A 21,643-nucleotide genomic window follows, 5' to 3' on the forward strand; every position below is an offset into this window, starting at 1 on the left:
GAACTACAACACAAACTCACAACAAATCATTGGCTCACTTTTATTGGGCTAGAACAAATGTTTTTTTTTTTTAACTTTACAATGTGTCCTTAATACCTACCCTATTTATTTACATGATAGTTAAATAGGATATGTTGGTCATCAGTTACACAAGCACAGTGTATTACAGTGTTGTTGAATGGCACTTAAAGGGAGAGTTCACTCAAATGACAAAGGTTTCCTTACCCTGTAAGCAGTCTATGGACAAGGTATGACAGCAATGAATGCTTTGGTTTAGGTAAAGGGGATACCTAGTCAGTTGCACAACTGAATGCATTCAACCAAAATGTGTCTTACGCATTTAACCCAACCCCTCTGAATCAGAGAGGTGCGGGGGGCTGCCTTAATCGACGTCATCGGCGCCCGGGGAGCAGTTGTTGGGGGTAATTGCCTTGCAGAATGGCAGATTTTTTCCACCTTGCCAGCATGGGGATTCGAACCAGCGACCTTACAGTTACTGGCCCAACACTTAACCGCTAGGCAACCTGCCGCCTAGATGCAGTAATATATTTTACAGTACTATTTTCCTTACTGTAAAACATATTACAGCATCCCAACTCTGGCGCCAGTATAATGCTGTACATTTACAGCATGGATTGCTGTCATACACTGTAAAACTTTCCCCTGTGAATGTACAACATTATACTGGCACCAGAGTTGGGATGCTGTAATATGTTTTACAGTAAGGAAAATAGTACTGTAAAATATATTGCAGCATCTCTGCTGTAAAGCAAAATTACAGTATTAAACTGGCAACTCTGGTGCCAGTGTAATGCTGTAAATGTACAGTGAAATTCTCCCTGAAATCTAAATGTAAGAAAAACCAATTTGTACATAAAATACATTTATTCAAATTGGTAAAAACATTAACAAATTAACAATAGAACTAACAACAGTTAACACATATGTAACCAAATAAGAGCATCATTACAACACTAATTTCAAAACTATATTGTGTGCCTTGGTGTGGGGGAACGAGAGACAAAGTGTGAGACCTGCTGAGAGCCGAGTGATCCGAATCACACAGGGTTGTGACAGCTAAGGAGGACACTGTCCCAGTGTTGGTGCCGTTCATGCTCTCCCCATTGAGTAGACTGTATCACAGTGGCATCTAGATGGATACCAATATTAGTTATTTCTTGTGTAGGCGGCTATCCTACTTGAAATATAATCCTGGGAGGGAGAAAATTGGCCATGCTACTTGCTACCTAGGTCGGCAGGCACGTCGATACAACACCGGTGCACGGGTCATTCGCATCGGCTTTAGCAGTTTGCGAGTAGTTTAACAGCTCACACTGTGGTTGCGCCGGTAGTTTACCACAGCCAAAAAGTCATAATTATGGCTAAACCCTGTCTATTTCTACAATTTATCTTCTTAAAATCGGATTTTAAACCTAACCCTCACCATAACCACACTGATAAACTTATGGCTAACCTTAAATTAAGACCAAAAAGCTGATTTGTGTTTGCATTAATTTTTAGGATATTGCCAATTTTGACTTTGTGGGCCGTGGTAACAAGTGACAACCAGCTACGGTCGTCATATCTTTTGAACCGCTAAAAACAAGAAATGTTCTCTGTAGGCATGATAAAAACGGTCACAAATCTGCGGTCAGTTTATTCTCTATGGCACTCAGAGGCTGCAGTACAGGCAGCGAATCCTACTATCACAACAGTTATTATCTGGGTGATTTTTTTTTTCTAGGTCGCATTTACAAGCAATTTAGAGCAGACCAAAATGGCTAGAGCAGACCGAAAGCGCTAGCTAGCAAGCAAATGTTAGCCAGCTAGCTAGCTAGATTAGCTAAGAAAACATGCAGTAACTTAACGTTGGCTAGCAATAAAGACACTTATAAACAAGTCAATGTATCTACCCAGCAGCTGCTGAAAATATTATTCCACTTCAAGAAGATATTTACTAAAATAGTCTGAGCTTCATGTGTCTCACCCCACAGCATGAGGTTGGCGTTTGAAACAGATCTTTTCAATCTACAGTAGTCATAAGCTGTTACTGTAAAGAAATACAGTATGTTAGAGTAACTTTTACAGGAGGCTTCCAATTACAGTTAATACCAGTATTTTTCAGCATTTTACCCATAATGCATTGCAATCTACAGCATTAATGCTGTAAAACACCTTTATGCTATTTTACTGTGCATTCTACAGTTTTTTACTGTTGAAATTACAGAAAAGTCTTACAGTGTACCTTGTCCAAAGACTACTTACAGCACAGGTGTCAAACTCATGCCAATTTTTTTTTATTTCACCTTTATTTAACCAGGTAAGCTAGTTGAGAACGAGTTCTCATTTACAACTGCGACCTGGCCAAGATAAAGCAAAGCAGTGCGATAAAATCAACAACAACACAGAGTTACATATGGAATAAACAAAAACAAAATGTACAGTCAATAACACAATAGAACATCTATATACAGTGTGTGCAAATGTAGTAAGTTATGGAGTAGTAAGTTTTGCACTATGGCAATAAATAGGCCATAGTGCAAAATAATTACAATTTAGTATTAACACTGGAGTGATAGATGTGCAGAAGATGATGTGCAAATAGAGATACTGGGGTGCAAATGAGCAAAATAAATAACAATGTAAATAACAATATGGGGATGAGGTAGTTGGGTGGGCTAATTACAGATGATTGATAAATGTAGGTCCCTAATTAGTAAGGAACTTCCCACACCTGGTTGTCTAGGGTGAATTGAAATGAAAACCAAAAACCTGAAGACACACCTCCCGAGTGGTGCAGTGGTCTAAGGCACTGCATCGCAGTGCTAGCTGTGCCACTAGAGATCCTGGTTCGAATCCAGGCTCTGTCGTAGCCGGCCGCGACCGGGAGACCCATGGGGCGGCACACAATTGGCCCAGCGTCGTCCAGGGTAGGGGAGGGAATGGCCGGCAGGGATGTAGCTCAGTTGGTAGAGCATGGCGTTTGCAACGCCAGGGTTGTGGGTTCGTTTCCCACGGGGGGCCAGTATGAAAAATAAAATAAATAAATAATGTATGCACTCACTAACTGTAAGTCGCTCTGGATAAGAGCGTCTGCTGAATGACTAAAATGTAACTAGGCCCTGCATGGAATGAGTTTTGACACCCCTGGCTTACAGGTTAAGGAAACCAATGTGTCATTTTGTAATTTAAGTGAACTATCCGTTTAAGACAGATTCTGTTCTTTGGATTATTGAGTATCTTGTATAGTGATAATGATATTGATAAACCTAACAACAATTTAACTTAGAAATCAACAAATAGATCAAATCAAATGTTATTTGTCACATGCGCCGAATACAACAGGTGTAGACCTTACAGTGAAATGCTTACTTACAAGCCCGTAACCAATAATGCAGTTCTAAGAAAAATAAGTGTTAAGTATTTACTCAAATAAACTGAAGTAAAAAACAGATAAGTAAAAAAGAAAATAACAAATTAATTCAAGTGCAACAATAAAATAACAGTAGTGAGGCTATATACAGGGTGTACCGGTACAGAGTCAATGTGCGGGGGCACAGGTTAGTCAAGGTAATTGAGGTAATATGTACATGTAGAGCTAAAGTGACTATGCACAGATAATAAACAGAGAGTAGCAGCAGCGTAAAAAAGGGTGGGGGGGACAATGCAAATAGTCTGGGTAGCCATTTGATTAGCCGTTCAGGAGTCTTATGGCTTGGGGGTAGAAGCTGTTAAGAAGCCTTTTGGACCTAGACTAGGTGCTCCGGTACTGCTTGCCGTGCGGTAGCAGAAAGAACAGTCTATGACTAGGGTGGCTGGAGTCTTTGGCAATTTTTAGGGCCTTCCTCTGACACCGCCTGGTATAGAGGTCCTGGGTGGCAGGAAGCTTGGCCCCAGTGATTTACTGGGCCGTACGCACTACCCTCTGTAGTGCCTTGTGGTCGGAGGCCGAGCAGTTGCCATACCAGGCGGTGATGCTACCAGTCAGGATGCTCTCGATGGTGCAGCTGTAGAATATTTTGAGGATCTGAGGACCCATGCCAAATCTTTTCAGTCTCCTGAGGAGGAATAGGCTTTGGACCATGATAGTTTGTTGATGATGTGGACACCAAGGAACTTGACGCTCTCAACCTGCTCCACTACAGCCCTGTCGATGAGAATGGGTGCGTGCTCGGTCCTCCTTTTCCTGTAGTCCACAATCATCTCCTTTGTCTTGCTCACGTTGAGGGAGAGGTTGTTATACTGGGACCACACGGCCAGCTCTCTGACCTCCTCCCTATAGGCTGTCTCTTCATTGTCGGTGATCAGGCCTACCACTGTTGTGTCGTTGGCAAACTTAATGATGGTGTTGGAGTCGTGCTTGGCCATGCAGTCATGGGTGAACAGGGAGTAGAGGAGGGGACTGAGCACGCACCCCAGAGGGGCCCCCATGTTTAGGATCAGCATGGCAAATGTGTTGTTACCTACCTTTACCACCTGGGGGCGGCCCGTCAGGAAGTCCAGGATCCAGTTGCAGAGGGAGGTGTTTAGTCCCAGGGTCCTTAGCTTAGTGATGAGCTTTGAGGTCACTATGGTGTTGAACACTGAGCTGTAGTCAATGAATAGCATTCTCACATAGGTGTTCCTTTTGTCCAGGTGGGAAAGGGCAGTGTGGAGTGCAATAGAGATTGCATCATCTGTGGATCTGTTGGGGCGGTATGCAATTTGGAGTGGGTCTAGGGTTTCTGGGATAATGGTGTTGATGTGAGCCATGAACAGCCTTTCAAAGCACTTCATGGCTACAGACATGAGTGCTACGGATCGGTTGTCATTTAGCTTACCTTGGTGCTCTTGGGCACAGGGACTATGGTGGTCTGCTTGAAACATGTTGGTATTACAGACTCTGTCAGGGACTAGTTGAAAAAGTCAGTGAAGACACTTGCCAGTTAGTCAGCACATGCTCGGAGTACACGTCCTGGTAATCCGTCTGGCCCTGTGGCCTTGTGAATGTTGACCTGTTTAAAGGTCTTAATCACATTGGCTATGGAGAGCGTGATCACACAGTCGTCCGGAACAGCTGATGCTCTCATGCATGCTTCAGTGTTGCTTGCCTCGAAGCGCGCATAGAAGTAATTTAGCTCGTCTGGTATGCTCGTGTCACTGGGCAGCTTTCGGCTTTGCTTCCCTTTGTAGTCCATAATAGTTTGCAAGCCCTGCCACATCCGACTAGTGTCGGAGCCGGTGTAGTATGATTCAATCTTAGTCCTGTATTGACGCTTTGCCTGTTTGATGGTTCATCAGAGGGCATAGCGAGATTTCTTATAAGCGTCCGGGTTAGAGTCCCGCTCCTTGAAAGTGGCAGCTCTACCCTTTAGCTCAGTGTGGATTTTGCCTGTAATCAATGGCTTCGTATTGGGGTATGTACGGTCACTGTGGGGACGACGTCATTGATTCACTTATTGATGAAGACAGTAACTGATGTGGTGTACTCCTCAATGCCATCGGAAGAATCCCAGAACATATTCCAGTCTGCAAAACAGTCCTGTAGCTTAGCATCTGCGTCATCTGACTATTTCTGTATTGAGCGAATCACTGGTACTTCCTGCTTTAGTTTTTGCTTGTAAGCAGGAATCAGGAGGATATAATTATGGTCAGATTTGCCAAATGGAGGGCGAGGGAAAGCTTAGTACGCGTCTCTGTGTGTGGCGTAAAGGTGGTCTAGAGTTTTTTTTTCTTCTCTGGTTGCACATGTAACATGTTGGTAGAAATGAGGTGAAACAGATTTAAGTTTCCCTGCATTAAAGTCCCCGGCCACTAGGAGCGCCGCCTCTGGATGAGCATTTTCTTGTTTGCTTATGGCCTTTTACAGCTCGTTGAGTGCGGTCTTAGTGCCAGCATTGGTTTGTGGTGGTATATAGACAGCTACGAAAAATATAGATGAAAAGTCTCTTGGTAAATAGTATGGTCTACAGCTTATCATGAGATACTCTACCTCAGGCGAGCAAAACCTTGAGACTTCCTTAATATTAGATTTCGTGCACCAGCTGTTATTTACAAATATACACAGACCGCCACCCCTTGTCTTGCCGGAGGCAGCTGTTCTATCTTGCTGATGCACCGGGATTTGGGCCTTGTCGGGTGTCTGAAGTATATACTTCGCGTCCGACTCATTAAATAAAAAATCTTCGTCCAGTACGAGGTGAGTAATCGCTGTCCTGATATCCAGAAGCTCTTTTCGGTCATAAGAGACAGTGGCAGAAATATTATGTACAAAATAAATTATAAATAATGCGAAAAAACACACAATAGCACAATTGGTTAGGAGCCCGTAAAACGGCAGCCATCTCTTTCGGCGCCATTCTCTGACACTGAATGTGAACCAAATTCCCTCCACTTCATGAAATGAAAGGTTGTTCTACCTCATTTGACACAAACATTATATAATACAATCAATCAGTTATCTTCGTTAAGGCACACAATCAACATACAGTATAAAGTACTATTTTCATTAAAGATTTACTTTTGTCCCAAATACACACCTTTTCATTATTTAACCAGGTAAGCCAGTTGAGAACAAGTTCTCATTTACAACTGTGACCTGGCCAAGATAAAAAAAAAAGCAGTGAGATAAAAACAACAACACAGAGTTACATATGGGGTAAAACAAAACATAAAGTCAAAAATACAAACAGAAAATATATATACAGTGTGTGCGAAGTTAGTAAGTTATGGAGGTAAGGCAATAAATAGGCCATAGTGCAAAATAGTTGCAATTTCGTATTAACACTGTAATGATAGATGTGCAAAAGATGATGTGCAAATATAGATACTGGGGTGCAAAATAAATAACAATATGGGGATGAGGTAGTTGGGTGGGCTAATTTCAGAATGGCTGTGTACAGGTGCAGTGATCGGTAAGCTGCTCTGACAACTGATGCTTAAAGTTAGTGAGGGAGATAAGAGTCTCCAGCTTCAGAGATTTTTGCAGTTCGTTCCAGTCATTGGTAGCAGAGAACTGGAAGGAATGCCGGCCAAAGGAGGTGTTGGCTTTAGGGATGACCAGTGAGATATACCTGCTGGATTATAGTGCAACAGCCAAGCCAAAATACTTAATAATCAAGTATAATTGATTACTACCCTGGAATAGTTCAACAGTATTGCACTCCCAGACATTGAATATAGTCTTTCACTTCACAATCATTTCCTCCACCATTGAAGTGCATGTATGCCTAATTTGTTTATACTTACAGTATGTGGAAATAAATTGGTTGACAGAGATCCTTGGCAAGGCCTCAGATCCAGGAGGGACACAGAGACACTTGAAACTACAGAGAGGAGTAAAGGCATTTAGAATCTATAACTTTTGGAGATCTGAGAAATTGGATAAGTGTCCCACAGTGTGGTAACAATTCCACATGGCCTTTCAGAGGACAAGATGGAGCAAGATTCAAAGTTTATTCGCCACGTACACAGGACACAACAGGAGTAAAACAGTACAGTGCACCACCATATTGCTGTACCTATCCAAGACTGCTCAGGCCTGTATAGAACCAGTGATGTTACCTGGAAGAAATGGATGAGATCCTCTGTGAGGAAGAGCTGTTCCAGCTCAGCATCTCTCCTCCCCAGCTCAGCAACCTCCTGCTCCAGCTGTTCCAGGAGTCCTTCAGCCCGACTCACGTCAGCCTTCTCCTGGGCTCTGATCTGCTCTTTCACCTCAGAGCGTGTTCCCTCAATGGAGCGGATCAGCTCAGCAAAGTTCCTCTCACTGTCCTCAACTGCTGCCTGTGCAGAGCGCTTTTAGGGCAAACTGAAAGAGAGGAGGGGATCCATTTTAACCAGCCCATTTACTCAGCCTTACCAGGACCTCAGACAGCCTGCAAATAGAAACGGGAATATATATATAATTTAAATATACTGTAGATGGCCCAACACTAACCTTCAGAGAGACCACAGCTTGTCTCAGCTCCTGCATCTCCTTCTCTCTCCTGGATTTCTGATGATTCTTCACGAAGTGTTTCTGCAGAGAAAGAAATCATACCACACTGAAATTAATTTAGTGTCTGATACATCAAAAAGCTCTATGTGTACTTAATGAGAGTCCATGTATAAATATAGGTTATGGTTATTTCCATTTAAAAGGAACCATGAGCACCAACGTGAAGTTCATAGGAGCATGTCAAATCTGGTGTCAAATGAAAGCTAAGAGTCTATATTTTTGAGAAATTAAAGCACATATACAGTACCAGTCAAAAGTTTGGACGCACCTACTCATGAAATAACACATATGGAATCATGTAGTAACCAAAAAAGTGTTAAACAAATCAAAATATATTTTATATTTCAGATTCTTCAAAGTAGCCACCCTTTGCCTTGATGACAGCTTTGCACACTCTTGGCATTCTCTCAACCAGCTTCACCTCTCAATTGGGTTGAGGTCGGGTGATTGTGGAGGCCAGGTCATCTGATGCAGCACTCCATCACTCTCCTTCTTGGTCAAATAGTCCTTACACATCCTGGAGGTATGTTGGGTCATTGTCCTGTTGAAAAACAAATGATAGTCCCAATAAGCGCAAACCAGATGTATTGGCGTATCGCTGCAGAATGCTGTGGTGGCCATGCTGGTTAAGTGTGCCTTGAATTCTAAATAAATCACTGACAGTGTCTCCAGCAAAGCACCCCCATACCATCACACCTCCTCCTCCATGCTTCACGGTGGGAACCACACATGCAGAGATCATCCGTTCACCTACTCCGCGTCTCACAAAGACCCGATGGTTGGAACCAAAAATCTCCAATTTGGACTCATCAGACCAAAGGACAGATTTTCACCGGTCTAATGTCCATTGCTCGTGTTTCTTGGCCCAAGCAAGTCTCCTCTTCTTATTGGTGTCCTTTAGTAGTGGTTTCTTTGCAGCAATTCGACCATGAAGGCCTGTTTCACACAGTCTCCTCTGAACGGTTGTGTCTGTTACTTGAAATCTGTGAAGCATTTATTTGGGCTGCAATTTCTGAGGCTGGTAATTCTAATGAACTTATCCTCTGCAGCAGAGGTAACTCTGGGTCTTCCTTTCCTGTGGTGGTCCATATGAGAGCCAGTTTCATCATAGTGCTTGATGTTTTTCTTGACATTTTCCGTATTGACTGACCTTCATGTCTTAAAGCAATGATGGACTGTCATTTCTCTTTGCTTATTTGAGCTGTTCTTGCCATAATTTGGACTTGGTCTTTTACCAAATAGGGCTATCTTCTGTATACCAACCCTACCTTGTCACAACACAACTGATTGGCTCAAACGCATTAAGAAGGAAAGAAATTCCACAAATTAACTTGTCCAAACTTTTGACTGGTACTGTACATTTCTCAACCATTTTCTATCCTAAATATTAGGAACAAGCAAAGGCTTTGACTTCTGGTCAAACAGTTGGAAAAGGGCTCTTAGAAAACATCTACCATAAAAAGTCTTAAAAGGTATTATAAACACATCAAAACACAAAAATGTTGAAGTAAAGACCCCTGCCAACACTTATATTTAGTTTGGGATAAATTATTTGCCTTGTGTACGTTTAAGAAACATTACCCTGTGCCTTGAAATTACGTTACCTAGAACCCACAGATCTTTAAGATTATTTCTAATTTCTCTCCCTCATGACGATGGAGGATAATGAAAGTTCACAGAAGTAACAAGTGAAGCTAGACCTACCAATTAGTTGTGTTTTACTGATATCTATTGGTTTATGAATTATTAAGTGATTAAGACTTTCAATTCTGTTACCCAATTGTTAATGGAATTTTAGAAAAATCAATAACGGAATTACTGAAATTGAATTGGCTACAATGGGAAACCATAGTAGTCACAAACCACAGTTGGGTCACCTTCTACAGTCCTCCCTTCCACTGGCATACTGTTACGTTCAACTCATAACTGTTTTCTTTCTGTTGTCTGGTGTGAAAACAGTCTGGACAACCCCATCCCTCTCTCTCTTTTCTCTCTCTCCAGTTAATGTAATCTCTCCCAGCTCTTACTGACACCTACCCATGAGCCCCCTCTCTTTCCATTTACTGTAAACATCATCCTTACCCACTGAGCACCGAACGACACCGGATGTTGAAAAGTAGTGGAAAATTGGTCAGTCCGTCCTGGTCTTGATTTCAACGTCCACAGATGTGGATTTTTGGTTCGGTCCGGACTGGCCTTGATTTGGCCCAAACATAGACATCCATGATTGGTTCAGATTTGGTCCAGTCCAGACTGGACCAAATCTGAACCAGTCACATACAGTGAGGGAAAAAAGTATTTGATCCCCTGCTGATTTTGTACGTTTGCCCACTGACAAAGACATGATCAGTCTATAATTTTAATGGTAGGTTTATTTGAACAGTGAGAGACAGAATAACAAAAAAAATTATAAATTGATTTGCATTTTAATGAGGGAAATAAGTATTTGACCCCTCTGCAAAACATGACTTAGTACTTGGTGGCAAATCCCTTGTTGGCAATCACAGAGGTCAGACGTTTCTTGTAGTTGGCCACCAGGTTTGCACACATCTCAGGAGGGATTTTGTCCCACTCCTCTTTGCAGATCTTCTCCAAGGCATTAAGGTTTCGAGGCTGACGTTTGGCAACTCAAACCTTCAGCTCCCTCCACAGATTTTCTATGGGATTAAGGTCTGGAGACTGGCTAGGCCACTCCAGGACCTTAATGTGCTTATTCTTGAGCCACTCCTTTGTTGCCTTGGCCGTGTGTTTTGGGTCATTGTCATGCTAGAATACCCATCCACGATCCATTTTCAATGCCCTGGCTGAGGGAAGGAGGTTCTCACCCAAGATTTGACGGTACATGGCCCCGTCCGTCGTCCCTTTGATGCAGTGAAGTTGTCCTGTCCCCTTAGCAGAAAAACACCTCCAAAGCATAATGTTTCCTACTCCATGTTTGATGGTGGGGATGGTGTTCTTGGGGTCATAGGCAGCATTCCTCCTCCTCCAAACACGGCGAGTTGAGTTGATGGCAAAGAGCTCGATGTTGGTCTCATCTGACCACAACACTTTCACCCAGTTCTCCTCTGAATCATTCAGATGTTCATTGGCAAACTTCAGACGGGCCTGTATATGTGCTTTCTTGAGCAGGGGGACCTTGCGGGCTTTCAGTCCTTCACGGCATAGTGTGTTACCAATTGTTTTCTTGGTGACTATGGTCCCAGCTGCCTTAAGATCATTGACAAGATCCTCCCGTGTAGTTCTGGGCTGATTCCTCACCGTTCTCATGATCATTGCAACTCCACGAGGCCCAGGCCGAGGGAGATTGACAGTTATTTTGTGTTTCTTCCATTTGCGAATAATCGCACCAACTGTTGTCACCTTCTCACCAAGCTGCTTGGCGATGGTCTTGTAGCCCATGCCAGCCTTGTGTAGGTCTACAATTTTGTCCCTGACATCCTTGGAGAGCTCTTTGGTCTTGACCATGGAGGAGAGTTTGTAATCTGATTGATTGAGTGCTTCTGTGGACAGGTGTCTTTTATACAGTAACAAACTGAGATTAGGAGCACTTCCTTTAAGAGTGTGCTCTTAATCTCAGCTCGTTACTTGTATAAAAGACCTGGGAGCCAGAAATCTTTCTGATTGAGAGGGGGTCAAATACTTATTTCCCTCAATAAAATGCAAATCAATTTATAAATGTTTTGACATGCGTTTTTCTGGATTTTTTTGTTGTTATTCTGTCTCTCACTGTTCAAATAAACCTACCATTAAAATTATAGACTAATCATGTCTTTGTCATTGGGCAAACGTACAAAATCAGCAGGGCATCAAATACTTTTTTCCCTCACTGTAGATGTCTATGTTTCACAAGTGTGGAGAGCACAGTACACAGTATTTAGTGCCCCACCGAAGGAAACTATGTTTAACCAGGATCCAGTTTTAATAAGGAATTAAAAACACTGCACTAACGGACAGTGTGTGTAGCAGAGTAACAGAGACAGAGTTTCCTTATTTTCCTGTTTGTTCTGAGGTGTAGTAGTGGCTTCCTGGTTCTGTCGGTGATGTCAGGTACTAGGTCTGGCCAGAAGAAGTCGTAAGTGGTCTGTCACTGGACTGAGAATAGATATGCAGAAAGCTCATAACAAATCATTGTCTCATTTTTATTAGACTTATATAGAAGGATACTTCATACATGACATGACATGATTACAATCAAGGTAATATAATAAGATAGAGTTATGGTTTGTTTTGGCAGCAAAACGTGACCTTGGCCAGATGTTGGCACTGAGTATGTTGTACAGCATCTGAACTTATCCTTTGCTGTATATATTGCCGGTGTAGGGAGGATGATATATGTGGGAGATTTTCAAAGAGGACACAAGAAGGTGGTCTAATCCACATCATTGTAGAGGAATCTCATTTCCAAGTCAGCAGGGCATTTTCCAAATTTAAATACAAAAATAATGGTCCCACTTTACAATGTGTCCATAATACTTATGTATTTACATAGCAGTTACATGGGCAAGTACAGTTTAATCACAGTGTATGTACATTATGTTTTACACAGTACTTGTTAGTTACCACTCAATAAGTGTCAGTATCCGCACAGATGAACCAACCCCAAATCCTGGATTGAGGGGTTGAGTGAATGTGGTCAGAGACAATGTAAAAAGACAGAGTTCCTGCCCATCATCAGTAAGCTACACAACACGTTTCAGGAGTGCAACATCACTGAGTGATGCTAACTTAGCCATCAAATAGCACAATAGATTTAACTTTATCTCTAGCAAAAAGTAATTTACAAAACAGCACTGAAGAGCTTTCTACCAACCTTTCCCAGATATCCTGTCCATTTCCTCCTTGCAGATGTCTTGTAGTCGCTCTTTCAGTTCAGAGACAAATTTATTTACATGCTTAAAAGTGACAATGATGCTGGGTATGGCCTCAGATCCAGGAGAGACACAGAGAGACTGGAAACTACAATATTGAAAAATACAACATTTTATTTTTTTCAAGCACATTTCACTGGGAAAGAAGTCTAGAGGAGAGTCGTTTGTGAGGGAGATATACAGTTGAAGTCGGAAGTTTACATACACCTTAGCCAAATACATGTGAACTCAGTTTTTCACAATTCCTGACATTTAATCCTAGTAAAAATTCCCTGTCTTAGGTCAGTTAGGATCACCACTTTATTTTAAGAATGTGAAATGTCAGAATAATAGTAGAGAGAATGATTTATTTCAGCTTTTTTTTCTTTCATCATATTCCCAGTGGATCAGAAGTTTACATACACTCAATTAGTATTTGGTAGCATTGCCTTTAAAAAGTTTAACTTGGGTCAAATGTTTCGGGTAGCCTTCCACAAGCTTCCCACAATAAGTTGGGTGAATTTTGGCCCATTCCTCCTGACAGAGCTGGTGTAACTGAGTCAGGTTTGTAGGCCTCCTTGCTTGCGCACGCTTTTTCAGTTCTGCCCACACATTTTCTATAGGATTGAGGTCAGGGCTTTGTGATGGCCACTCCAATACCTTGACTTTGTTGTCCTTAAGCCATTTTGCCACAACAAGTATGCTTGGGATCATTGTCCATTTGGAAGAACCATTTGCGACCAGGCTTTAACTGCCTGACTGATGTCTTGAGATGTTGCTTCAATATATCCCCACAGCATGATGCTGCCACCCCCGTGCTTCACGGTTGGGATGGTGTTCTTTGGCTTGCAAGTCTCCCTTTTTCCTCCAAACATAACGATGGTCATTATGGCCAAACAGTTCTATTTTTGTTTCATCCGACCATAGGACATTTCTCCAAAAAGTACGATCTTTGTCCCCATGTGCAGTTGCAAACCGTAGTCTGGCTTTTTTATGGCGGTTTTGGAGCAGTGGCTTCTTCCTTGCTGAGCGGCCTTTCAGGTTATGTCGATATAGGACTTGTTTTACTGTGGATATAGATACTTTTGTACCTGTTTCCTACAACATCTTCACAAGGTCCTTTGCTGTTGTTCTGGGATTGATTTGCACTTTTCGCACCAAAGTACGTTCATCTCTAGGAGACAGAACGCGTCTCCTTCCTGAGCGGTATGACGGCTGCGTGGTCCCATGGTGTTTATACTTGCGTACTATTGTTTGTACAGATGAACATGGTACCTTCAGGTGTTTGGAAATTGCTCCCAAGGATGAACCAGACTTGTGATTTCTTTTGATTTTCCCATGATGTCAAGCAAAGAGGCACTGAGTTTGAAGGTAGGCCTTGAAATACATCCACAGGTACACCTCAAATTGACTCAAATGATGTCAATTAGCCTATCAGAAGCTTCTAAAGCCATGACATCATTTTCTGGAATTTTCCAAGCTGTTTAAAGGCACAGTCAACTTAGTGTATGTAAACTTCTGACCCACTGGAAATGTGATACAGTGAATTATAAGTTAAATAATCTGTCTGTAAACAATTGTTGGAAAAATTAGTGGAGTGGTTGAAAAACAAGTTTTAATGACTCCAACCTAAGTGTATGTAAACTTCCGACTTCAACTGTATATACATTCTACAGTAGGTGGTGATGCCCAGCCTATAGTTTATTTTCATGATAGTTAATATAACGTTGACGATCTGACATTGTTTTAAAGGTACAAATTCAACTTATTTCATACAAGGTTTGTCTATGTTGAAATTTGGTTACCTTGATTACATAATCCTGTGGTTGAAATTTCACCCTCAAAACCAATGTATTTTACACATAGATTCCACGTCAAAATATGTCGATACAGCGTTGATTCAACCGGTTTGTGCCCAGTGGGTAGTATCTGAATGTTTTGACTCAGTTTCATATTGTCACGCCCTGGCTCTGGGACTCTGTTATGTTGAGCCAGGGTGTGTTGTTTCTATGTGTTTTGTGTGCTAAGGTTATTATCTAGTTCATTTGTTTCTATGTTGGCCGGTGTGGTTCTCAATCAGAGGCAACGTGTATCAGCTGTTGCTTGTTGTCTCTGATTGGGAACCATACTTAGGCAGCCTGTTTTCCACAGTGTGTTGTGGGATCTTGTTCCGTGTATGGTTAGTGTTTGTAACCAAGGACGTCACGTTATCGTTTTGTTGTTTTGTTCTCAATTAAAGAAGTATGTTCACTCATCACGCTGCGCATTGGTCCACTTCCTCCAGCGATCGTGACACATATTGCTCCATCTTCTCCCTCTGCCTTGCCATTGGAGTTCCTATCCTTACCAAATACCTGTTCTGAATGGCCCCAGAGTCTGCAACACCAAGGGGCACCACCAAGCAAGTGGCACCATGAAGACCAAGGAGCTCTCCAAACAGGTCAGGGACAAAGTTGTGGAGAAGTACAGATCATTTGGTTATAAAAAATATCTGAAACTTTGAACATCGCACGGAGCACCATTAAATCCAGTATTAAAAAATAGAAAGAATATGGCACCACAACAAACCTGCCAAGAGAGGGCCGCCCCCCAAAACTCACAGACCAGGCAAGGAGGGCAATAATCAGAGAGGCAACAAAGAGACCAAAGATAACCCTGAAGGAGCTGCAAAGCTCCACAGCGGAGATTGGAGTATCTGTCCATAGGACCACTTTAAGCCGTACACTCCACAGAGCTGGGCTTTACGGAAGAGTGGCCAGAAAAAAGCCTTTGCTTAACGAAAAAAATAAGCAAACACGTTTGATGTTCGCCAAAGGCCATGTGGGAGACTCCCCAAACATATGGAAAAAGGTACTCTGGTCAGATGAGACTGAAATTGAGCTTTTTGGCCATCAAGGAAAAACCTATGACTGGCGCAAACCCCTAAACCAGTTATCACCCAGAGAACACCACAGTGAAGCATGGTGGTGGCAGCGTCATGCTGTGGGGATGTTTTTCATATGCAGGGACTGGGAAACTGGTCAGAATTGATGGACTGATGGATGGCGCTAAATATAGAAATTCTTGAGGGGAACCTGTTTCAGTCTTCCACAGATTTGTGACTGGGATGGAGGTTCACCTTCCAGCAGGACAATGACCCTAAGCATACTGCTAAAGCAACACTCGAGTGGTTTAAGGGGAAACATTTAAATGTCTTGGAATGGCCTAGTCAAAGCCCAGACCTCAATCCAATTGAGAATCTGTGGTATGACTTAAAGATTGCTGCACACCAGCGGAACCATCCAACTTGAAGGAGCTGGAGCAGTTTTGCCTTGAAGAATGGGCAAAAATCCCAGTGGCTAGATGTGCCAAGCTTATAGAGACATACCCCAAGAGACTTGCAGCTGTAATTGCTGCAAAAGGTGGCTCTACAAAGTATTGACTTTGGGGGAGTGAATAGTTATGCACGCTCAAGTTTTCAGTTTTTTTGTCTTATTTGTTGTTTGTTTCACAATAAAAAATATTTTGCATCTTCAAAGTGGTAGGCATGTTGAGTAAATCAAATGATTAAAAAAAAAATCAAATCATCAATCAAAATCAATTTTAATATGCAGGTTGTAAGGCAACAAAATAGGAAAAATGCCAAGAGGGGTGAATACTTTCGCAAGCCACTGTATATGTGAAAATGTGATTGTATTATAAATTGTATTAAAACATTTTAAGGACTCTTGGAAGATTAGTCCAAATGAGGACGAAAAGAGATCCTAATAAAATGTAATAAAACCTAACGGACAGTTTTTTTCTGTATGTGAGAAATCTTGCTTTTTCTTACAATTTGTGATATGACTGAACAGTCTGGTTTCTGTAAACACTCAATTGTCAGTAAAATGGATTGGATTTATAAATTGGATGACCTAAGATTACGGTTATCCTACCAACGTGACATTAAAAACTGTAATATCTTATGTTTCACCGAGTCGTGGCTGAACGACGACATGGACAACATACAGCTAGCGGGCTATACGCTACATCGGCAGGATAGAACGGCTGACTCCGTTAAGACAAGGGGTGGTGGTCTTTGTATATTTGTAAACAACAGCTGGTGCACAAAATTAAATACTAAGGAAGTCTCAAGGTTTTGCTCACACTGTTTACCAAGAGAGTTTTCATGTATATTTTTCATAGCTGTCTATTTACCACCACAAACCAATGCTGGCATTAAGATTGCACTGAATGAGCTGTATAAGGCCATAAGTGAACAGGAAAACGCTCATCCAGAGGCAGCGCTCCTAGTGGCCGGGGACTTTAATGCAGGGAAACTTAAATCCGTTCTACCTAATTTCTACCAGCATGTTAAATGTGCAACCAGAGGAAAAAAAACTCTAGACCACCTTTACTCCACACACAGAGACGCATACAAAGCTCTCCCTCACCCTCCATTTGGCAAATCTGACCATAACTCTATCCTCCTGATTCCTGCTTATAAGCAAAAACTAAAGCAGGAAGCACCAGTGACTCGGTTAATAAAAAAGTGGTCAGATGACGCAGATGCTAAGCTACAGGACTGTTTTGCTGGCACAGACTGGAACATGTTCCGGGATTCTTCAGATAGCATTGAGGAGTACACCACATCAGTCACTGGCTTCATCAATAAGTGCATCGATGACGTCGTCCCCACAGTGACCGTACGTACATACCCCAACCAGACGCTATGGATTACAGGCAACATCCGCACTGAGCTAAAGGGTAGAGCTGCCGCTTTCAAGGAGCGGGACTCTAACCCGAACGCTTATGAGAAATCCCGCTATGCCCTCCGACGAACCATCAAACAGGCAAAGAGTCAATACAGGACTAAGATTGAATCGTACTACACCGGCTCTGACGCTCGTCGGATGTGGCAGGGCTTGAAAACTATTACAGACTACAAAGGGAAGCACAGCCGCGAGCTGCCCAGTGAAACAAGACTTCCAGACGAGCTAAACCACTTTTATGCTCGCTTCGAGGCAAGCAACACTGAAGCATGCATGAGAGCACCAGCTGTTCCGGATGACTATGTGATCACGCTCTCCGTAGCCAATGTGAGTAAGACTTTTAAGCAGGTCAACATTCACAAGGCCGCAGGGCCGGACGGATTACCAGGACGTGTACTCCGAGCATGTGCTGACCAACTGGCAAGTGTCTTCACTGACATTTTCAACATGTCCCTGACCCAGTCTGTAACACCAACATGATTCAAGCAGACCACCATAGTCCCCGTGCCCAAGGACACTAAGATTACCTGCCTAAATTACTACTGACCCGTAGCACTGATGTCTGTAGCCATGAAGTGCTTTGAAAGGCCGGTCATGGCTCACATCAACACCATTATCCCAGAAACCCTAGACCCACTCCAATTTGCATACCGCCCCAACAGATCCACAGATGATGCAATCTCTATTGCACTCCACACTGCCCTTTCCCACCTGGACAAGAGGAACACATACGTGAGAATGCTTTTAATTGACTACAGCTCAGCATTCAACACCATAGTGCCCTCAAAGCTCATCACTAAGCTAAGGATCCTGGGACTAAACACCTCCCTCTGCAACTGGATCCTGGACTTCCTGACGGGCCACCCCCAGATGATAAGGGTAGGTAACAACACATCTGCCACACTGATCCTCAACACGGGGGACCCTCAGGGGTGCGTGCTCAGTCCCCTCCTGTACTCCCTGTTCACCCTTGACTGCATGGCCAAGCAAGACTCCAACACCATCATTACATTTGCCGACGACACAAGAGTGGTAGGCCTGATCACCGACAACGATGAGACAGCCTATAGGGAGGAGGTCAGAGACCTGGCCGTGTGGTGCCAGTATAACAACCTCTCCCTCAACGTGACCAAGACAAAGGAGATGATTGTGGACTACAGAAAAAAAAAGAGGACTGAGCACGCCCCCATTCTCATCGACAGGGCTGTAGTGGAGCAGGTTGAGAGCTTCAAGTTCCTTGGTGTCCACATCACCAACGAACTATCATGGTCCAAACACACCAAGACAGTCGTGAAGAGGGCACGACAAAGCCTATTCCCCCTCAGGAGACTGAAAAGATTTGGCATGGGTCCTCAGATCCTCAAAAAGTTATACAGCTGCACCATCGAGAGCATCCTGACTGGTTGCATCACCGCCTGGTATGGCAACTGCTCGGCCTCCGACCGCAAGGCACTACAGAGGGTAGTGCGTACGGCCCAGTATATCACTGGGGCCAAGCTTCCTGCCATCCAGGACCTCTATACCAGGCAGTTTCAGAGGAAGGCCCTCAAAATTGTCAAAGATTCCAGCCATCCTAGTCATAGACTGTTCTCTCTGCTACCGCACGGCAAGCGGTACCGGAGTGCCAAGTCTAGGTCCAAAATACTTCTCAACAGCTTCTACCCCCAAGCCATAAGACTCCTGAACAGCTATTCATGGCTACCCGGACTATTTGCACTGTCCCCCCACCCCCACCCCATCTTTTTACGCTGCTGCTACTCTGTTAATTATTTATGCATAGTCACATTAACTCTACCCACATGTACATATTACTTCAACTACCTCAACTAGCCGGTGCCCCCGCACATTGACTCTGCACCGGTACCCCCATGTATATATAGCCTCCCTACTGTTATTTTTTTTACTTCTGCTATTTTTTTCTCAACACTTTTTTGTTGTTGTTTTATTTTACTTTTTTATTACGAAATAAATGCACTGTAATGTCTGCACCTGTTGTATTCGGCGCATGTGGCCAATACAATTTGATTTGATTTGATTTTGACTTTACACTGATTGGATGACCCCTTTTCAAATTGAACCTATCATTCCCTGTTTTGTATGCAGAACCAGAGGTATCAACCTATCAGATGGAACATGAGGTAGCAAAAAGTGAACAGACTATGTAACCAGAATTGTAACTTGTTCTACGAATCAATGTGGCAATATCAGACTGTTTTTGCTAGTTAATGAACTACGTGTGAGTCTCTCTATATTTTTTATTTATTTATTTATTTTAGTCATTTAGCAGACGCTCTTATCCAGAGCGACTTACAGTTAGTGAGGGCATACATTTTATTTCTTTTTTTTCATACTGGCCCCACGTGGGACGCGAACCCACAACCCTGGCGTTGCAAGCGCCATGCTCTACCAACTGAGCTACACGGGACTGAGCTACACGCCATGCTCTACTCTTCTTATTACACTATTCTCAGTCACTGGTCTCGATGCCAGACAAACATTTTTAAATGTAGCTAGATGTGGAAAATTTGAATGTTCCCATCTTTACCTGTTTCTCAGTCCTTTCAGCTGCAACTGAGACTGTATCATGGCCTTTATGTTTATCCATCACACACAGCAGACAGATAAACTGCTGATCGGTACGGCATGATGAGAGTAGCTCTTCATATCTAGTTGTCCAGTGGCATCAATCAACATGTGTTTTTTTCCTGGGTTGAGGGCATTGTGAAGTTTCAGGTGAGTCTCACAGTAAGAGGCCAGACACATCAGACAGGACTTGACAGCTATGGGTTTTCTCCCAGTGAAGATGTCACACCCCACACCTAAAGGTCCAGCATAACAGTGAAGGGGAGGAGCAGATTGGAGTCCTGTCTTCATCAGTTTTTCCACTAATTCAGTAAGTACAGTGTTTTTCCTCAGAAAAGGTATTGGGCAGTGGAGGCTCATCAGAGGAGGAAGGGGAGGACCATCCTCCTCAGTGAATTTCATAAAAATAAAATAGTGAAACATTAAAAAAGTTATCATTTTTAGATGAAAGTATACTAAATATATTCACGTCACCAAATAATTGATTAAAACACACTAATTGTCAATGAAGGTCTACAGTAGCCTCAACAGCACTCTCTGGGGTAGCAACATGGTGTAGCTGGAGGACAGCTAGTTTCCGTCCTCCTCTGGATAAATTGACTTCAATACAAAACCTAGGAGGTTCATGGTTCTCACCCCCTTTCATAGACTTACACATAATTAGGACAATTTCGTCCTCCAACCTATCAGAGCTCTTGCAGCATGAACTGACATGTTGTCCACCCAATCAAAGGATCAGAAAATAAATCTAGTACTGAAAGCATAAGCTAAAGCTAGCTAGCACTGCAGTGCATAGAATGTGGTGAGTAGTTGACTCAAAGAGAGAGAATGACAAAGGCAGCATCATGCTGTGGGGATGTTTTTCAGCGGCAGGGACTGGGAGACTAGTCAGGATCGAGGGAAAGATGAATGGAGCAAAGTACAGAGAGATCCTTGATGAAAACCTGCTCCAGAGTGCTCAGGACCTCAGACTGGGGTGAAGGTTCACCTTCCAACAGGACAACGACCCTAAGCACAGAGCCAAGACAACGCAGGAGTGGCTTTGAGACAAGTCTCTGAATGTCCTTGAGTGGCTCAGTCAGAGCCCGGACCTGAACCCGATCTAACATTTATGGAGAGACCTGAAAATAGCTGTGCAGCGATGCTCCACATCCAACCTGACAGAGCCTGAGAGGATCTGCAGAGAAGAATGAGAGAAACTCCCCAAATTCAGGTGTGCCAAGCTTGTAGCGTCATACTCAAGAAGACTCGAGGCTGTAATCGCTGCCAAAGGTGCTTCAACAAAGCACTGAGTAAAGGGTCTGAATACTAATGTAAATGTAATATTTACGTTTTTTATATGTAATACATTTGAAAAAAATTCTAAACACGTGTTTTTGCTTTGTCATTATGGGGTAGATTGATGAGGAAAAACATTAATTTAATCCATTTTAGAATAAGGCTGTACGCAACAAAATTTGGAAAAAGTGAAGGGGTCTGAATACTTTCCGAATGCACTGTATACA

General features: G+C 42.8%; 1 pseudogene; it reads right to left on the reverse strand.

The window, feature by feature from the left end:
- Positions 1 to 7,047: 7,047 nt before the first annotated feature.
- Positions 7,048 to 20,498, reverse strand: LOC121577409 (annotated as a pseudogene).
- Between the last annotated feature and the right edge of the window lie 1,145 nt (positions 20,499 to 21,643).

Source organism: Coregonus clupeaformis, chromosome 11, assembly GCF_020615455.1.
Source record: "Coregonus clupeaformis isolate EN_2021a chromosome 11, ASM2061545v1, whole genome shotgun sequence".
Taxonomy (NCBI): Eukaryota; Metazoa; Chordata; class Actinopteri; order Salmoniformes; family Salmonidae; genus Coregonus; species Coregonus clupeaformis.